This window comes from Thunnus thynnus, chromosome 20 (genome assembly GCF_963924715.1).
Source record: "Thunnus thynnus chromosome 20, fThuThy2.1, whole genome shotgun sequence".
In the NCBI taxonomy this organism is placed as follows: Eukaryota; Metazoa; Chordata; class Actinopteri; order Scombriformes; family Scombridae; genus Thunnus; species Thunnus thynnus.
In genome coordinates this window covers 13,059,112-13,065,232 of record NC_089536.1, presented here as the reverse complement: position 1 = coordinate 13,065,232, position 6,121 = coordinate 13,059,112, and the positions used below count along the sequence as shown (strand labels likewise).

General features: G+C 35.4%; 2 long non-coding RNA genes across 2 annotated transcripts; both read right to left on the bottom strand.

Annotated features, from left to right (window-relative positions):
- Positions 1-543: 543 nt before the first annotated feature.
- LOC137172318 (uncharacterized) lies at positions 544-2,568 on the bottom strand. The gene is made up of 4 exons (XR_010924942.1): positions 2,462-2,568; positions 2,286-2,370; positions 891-1,016; positions 544-742 (listed from the first exon to the last, which is right to left on the bottom strand). It is a non-coding gene; the product is annotated as an uncharacterized lncRNA (long non-coding RNA).
- A 1,384-nt stretch (positions 2,569-3,952) lies between these two features.
- Positions 3,953-5,663, bottom strand: LOC137172320 (uncharacterized). Its single transcript, XR_010924943.1, has 4 exons — positions 5,556-5,663; positions 5,380-5,464; positions 4,272-4,385; positions 3,953-4,124 (listed from the first exon to the last, which is right to left on the bottom strand). It is a non-coding gene; the product is annotated as an uncharacterized lncRNA (long non-coding RNA).
- Positions 5,664-6,121: the final 458 nt, after the last annotated feature.

Here is a 6,121-nt window from a genome sequence, read left to right as displayed (position 1 = left end):
TGTTGATAAAATATGATTTAAGTGTACTGTAGGTTTTATTTATCAGGTTTGGCAAAAACATCTCCTCCCCCCTCCTTTTCCCTGCATGCTGTGTAGTGCTGATCCAGGGAACAGGGCAGAGAACAACGTAATAATAATTCTTATCATTAGGCTTATTTCATTGAGCTCATTACACGTTACAGTATGCATTCATTCGGCTAACTTTATTTTAGCTTTTTAATATTGGTTTTCATGACCCAAAGGTTGTGACGTTGTGGTCATTGGCCCCAGATAAAGCACCTAAATGAACTCAGCTTTAAAAAAAACCCTGTATTAGCTTTAATTGACTAAATGATTAATTAACTGTAAAGAAAGATCATATGGTAAAAGTGGACATTGTGAATATAGGATGAGCTCACATTTGTGTTAGATTTGGTCAGTTTAATCTTCACACTGACATGTTTCAGGTTAATCAGACACAGAATGATTGTATATAAGATATGTATCTTAAGCAGAAAAACTACTGAAGAATGAATAAGAGAGACAACAAAAGTGAAAATGAAAAACAGATACATTTTTAACACAATGCTCTTTATTATAAGGATACCGGAGAACTCACAGCAGAGTTTTAATGTATTGTAAGATATGTTGATATTCATAATGAAGATGCTCATTTATCTGTTGCACAGATCCCTGTTGCAGCAAGATCCACGAAAAAGTCTACAATCTCCTAATGACATGCAACCCCTGTAGTATTTGGTAACTGTGAAAACATGGAAAAAGACAGAATGAATAGTTCGATAATGTATTGTTTTTCTTATTGTTTTAATACTAATGGCAGTTGTTCACCATATAGTGACCTTTGCGTCTTTAGCTGCACAGACCAAGTGAGTGAATACCACAATACTTACCGAATCCATTATTAAAGATCAGTTTGCCACAGACATTGTTTGGTCTATAACAGGTCTCTATAGAGTTGTAACAGGATGGTTTTATGCCTCCACAGAAACACCTCAAGGGAAACAGCTGGGAAATACCTGAAAACAAAACAAACAAAAAAACATCACTATCATCATCATTCATTCATTTATTTTCAATTTTTCAAACAGACTGCAGGTTCAAGGAGTATCCAGTGGTGGAAGACGTATTCAGATCCTTTACTTAAGTAAAAGCATCAATACAGCAATGTAAAAATCCTCCAATACAAATAAAAGTCCTGCATGAAAAATCCTGCATAAGTAAAAGTACACAAGGACTTTTTCTCTAATATTTGATTTTTGGTGAAATATTGGATCATTTGAACATTTATTGAAATGAAACCATGTGAGAAGTTTAGAGGGAAAAATCACTATTTGGTGGAGCTGTTAACAACTCATAGACATCTGAAATGTGACCCCGACTACACACTGCTTTTTGTAAGAATGAAAAGTAACTAAAGCTGTAAAATAAATGTAGTGAAGTAAAATAGAGGTGTGCCCAAATCCAAATCCGTCATTTGGCAAAGCACAAATAGTGGGTTTTTTACAAACATTTATTTCATGCAAATATTATTAAAATTATTTGTTTTCAGGAAGAAAAAAAACCCCATCTCAGATACCAGCGTGCAGGTTGGTTACGTCCCTATTTGGACATCACTCCCGGAGTTGGGGGTGTTCCCCAGAGATAAAGCTGAGCTACAGACACAAGCGAAGTGCTTACAAGGGACTCTCCATAACATGTTGTTCCCCTTCTCCTTTCCACAAATGTAGGTTGTAAAAAATAGGCAATAAATGAAAAGTGCAAAGCAAGAATCGCCTTTGAAGTTCTTCTCTACATGTTACATGCTGTGCTGTCTATGTGTTATGGGTGTATAAGGTCTTTCTGCATGTTGGTGATGCACTTGGTTTAGCTCAGTAGTCAGTGCAGTTGTATATGATCTGGGAGACCAGAGTTTGAGACCTGATGTGGGGACCTCCTTTGTAAGATAGCTTATTAAACAATTATTTTAACACTTTAATATCCTAAAATTCAAAGCGCAATGAAAACAAAAACTGGATTTTTATGCCTATGTCCACTTTTATTCGAATAAAATTACAAATATAAATAATTTTGCTGCCTCAACAAATATAGATACTCATACAAATACTGGGCTCTCTGCACATCCCTAAAGTAGAAAGTACAATATTTCCCTCTGAAATGTAGTGGAGTGGAAGTATAAAGTAGCATCAAATGGAAATACTCACGTAAAGTACAAGTACCTCAAAATTGCACTTAATTACAGTACTAATTACTTTCCACCACTGGTTGTATCCTGAATGTTAACTCACCCTGACTGATGACCAGCAACACCAGAAGGGCAAGAATCACAGTCTTCATGTTTTCACAACACGTCACGTCTCTGTGCACAAGTGTCTGTATGAATAAAAGTGTGAGAAGATTAGACATATTATCCTAATTATTAGTGAGATTTATTTCACAATCCAAAAACAAAAAGACACACTACCTGATGAATTGTCCTACTGGATAGTTGTTACCCCAAATGTGTGCTGTGTGGAGACCTGACTTCTTCTTTTATTCAGTCTTGTTGCACAACTGTTCCATCAATTTTGAATATTCAGTATATTATTAACTCAGAATGACCTATAAAGGTAGATGAAGATGTCAGGAAAACACACTTTCACTATTGGGGACCACAAGTGTCCCAGAAGTAGTAATAAAACATTTCATTAATGAATAACTAATTGTACAATAAAAACAGGCATTAATGAACTGGTTTAGTGAACATCATAGATTTCCTTTTTTAACACGCCTTTCTGCAATCTTGTCTACCACAAGATGGTGCAATATGATCAGGAAAGAGAAAAGTCTGCAGGCTAATTATCTGTCTGAGATCAACAGTCCCGAGATAACAAGCAGAGAGAAGCTGAAATATGTGTGCCACAGGCTTAGTTAGCCTGTAATGTTTAACAACAGAAGGATGCTGCTGATGAAAACTAAAATACTATTGTTAAAGGCACAATGTGCCATTCAAATACAGACAACCCCCTCCACCATAACACAAACTCCCCTGACTGATTGGATGGTGTTTTGATACAATAAAAAAATTAAAAATCTAATGAATTAACCTTTTTCACAGCAAACACTTTGACTTTTCATAACAGCATAAGCACAGGTGGAACTGACAACATTAACCATGACTCTGTTCCTTTTAAGTAAACCATCATGCACTATACCAGGGTCATGAATGTCTGCTGTGAAAAAGGTTTATTGAAGGTCTCTCCCATGTTTCCTGTCTACAACTCCCATGAAAGGAAAAGAAAAGTAAAGAAACGGGGAGTTCATGCAAACGATTTAACAGCAGAGACAGAGGAGTGTCAGTCCGGAAAGAGGTCTGTTTATAGCCAAAATAAATAAAATCACATTTGACTGCATGTGCAGGGACTTTGATGTTTGTTTTTTGATACTTGATAGATATAAACTAGTAAACGAGTAAACAGGTCTACATTTTCAATAATGATTTATTTGAGAAACACACTAAAAACGTAACCAAAATGTGAATATACCTGTAATTGGCCTTTAATATGCAGTCTGTGGGAATTGGAAGTGTGTCTCTTCTATGGCTCAAACTAATTCCCAGTAAATCTTAGAGAAAGTGTCATCTCTTTAATCATACAGTGCTCAATTATTAAAAAACAAACAATAACTGTCCTACAAAGCTTTCTGTGTAACAATTAGATTCAAGTTTTAGAAAATGATTGGACAAATTGAGGAACAAGTGATGTATAAAAAAATGAAACACTACATGACAACTGATTCATTTATTGGAAGATGTGTTGTATTAAACTCACTTATCTGTTAGATTTGGTCAGTTTAAGCTTTGCACTGACATATTACAGGTTAATCAGACACAGAATGATTGTATATAAGATATGTATCTTAAGGAGAAAAACTACTGATGAATGAATAAGAGAGACAAAAATAAAAGTGAAAATGAAAAACAGCTAAACTTGTAATACATTGCTCTTTATTATAGAAATCAATAATGATGATGATGTTCATTTATATGTTGCACATATCGCTCTCGCAGCAAAGGGCCATTGATAAGTGTTTTACTGTATTGTAAATCCTACAGTCAAATTCTGACAAACAGCCCTGTTTGTGGATACCTGTGAAAACATGGAAAAGACAGAATGAACAATTAGATAATGTATTATTTTTCTTATTGTTTTAATACTAATGGCAGTTGTTCACCATATAGTGACTTTTGCATCTTAAGCTGCACAGGCCTAGTAAGTGAATACCACAATACTTACTTTTTACACCACTCAACAGGATTTTGCCACACAAAGTGTTTGATCCAGAGCAGGTCTCTACAGAGCGTGGACAGTTCTTAGCCACACCTCCACAGAAACACCTCAAGGCTTCACCTGGTTAAAAAAAAAAAAAAAAAAAAAAAAAAATCTTTTTCACCATTCTGATCACACTAATGCTGCATTTTCATTTCAATTTTTCAAACAAACTGCAGGTTTGGGGAGTATCCAGTGGTGGAAGAAGCATTCAGGTCCAAGTACCAATACAGCAATGTAAAAATACTCCATTACAAGTAAACGTCCTGCATGAAAAATCCTACTTAAGTAAAAGTACATAAGTATTAGCAGCCAAATGTAGTTCAAGTATTGCAGTAAAAGTAGTGGTTTGGTTCCTCTGACTGATATATTATTATATATGACATGATTAGATTATTAATACTGAAGCATCAGTGTGTAAGCAGCATGTTACTGTTGTAGCTGCTGGAGGTGGAGCTAGTTTGAACTACTTTATATACAGCTAGCTAGTTTAGTCCAGTGGTTCCCAAACTAGGGGTCGGGCCCCTCCAAAGGGTCACCAGATAAATCTGATGGGTCGTGAGAAGAACAAAACAAAACAAAGTTCTGATACACAAATCTGTTTTCAGTTTTGGAATTTTTCTCAAATATTTGATTTTTCGTGAAATATTGGATCATTTGAACATTTATTGAAATGAAACCATGTGAGAAGTTTAGAGGGAAAAATCACTATTTGGTGGAGCTGTTAACAACTCATAGACATCTGCAATGTTACCACGACTACACACTGCTTTTTGTAAGACGTCAAAAGCCAAAAAGGTCAGAAACCACTGGTTTCATCTTTAACAATATGTTGCATTTTAAAAGCTTGTTATATTATCCATTGTGTCAAATCTTCATCTGTAAAGTAACTAAAGCTGTCAGATAAATGTAGTTGAGTAGAAAGTACAATATTTCCCTCTGAAATGTAGTGGAGTGGAAGTATAAAGTAGCATCAAATGGAAATACTCACGTAAAGTACAAGTACCTCAAAATTGCACTTAATTACAGTACTAATTACTTTCCACCACTGGTTGTATCCTGAATGTTAACTCACCCTGACTGATGACCAGCAACACCAGAAGGGCAAGAATCACAGTCTTCATGTTTTCACAACACGTCACGTCTCTGTGCACAAGTGTCTGTATGAATAAAAGTGTGAGAAGATTAGACATATTATCCTAATTATTAGTGAGATTTATTTCACAATCCAAAAACAAAAAGACACACTACCTGATGAATTGTCCTACTGGATAGTTGTTACCCCAAATGTGTGCTGTGTGGAGACCTGACTTCTTCTTTTATTCAGTCTTGTTGCACAACTGTTCCATCAATTTTGAATATTCAGTATATTATTAACTCAGAATGACCTATAAAGGTAGATGAAGATGTCAGGAAAACACACTTTCACTATTGGGGACCACAAGTGTCCCAGAAGTAGTAATAAAACATTTCATTAATGAATAACTAATTGTACAATAAAAACAGGCATTAATGAACTGGTTTAGTGAACATCATGGATTTCCTTTTTTAACACGCCTTTCTGCAATCTTGTCTACCACAAGATGGTGCAATATGATCAGGAAAGAGAAAAGTCTGCAGGCTAATTATCTGTCTGAGATCAACAGTCCCCAGATAACAAGCAGAGAGAAGCTGAAATATGTGTGCCACAGGCTTAGTTAGCCTGTAATGTTTAACAACAGAAGGATGCTGCTGATGAAAACTAAAATACCATTGTTAAAGGCACAATGTGCCATTCAAATACAGACAATCCCCTCCACCATAACACAAACTCCCCA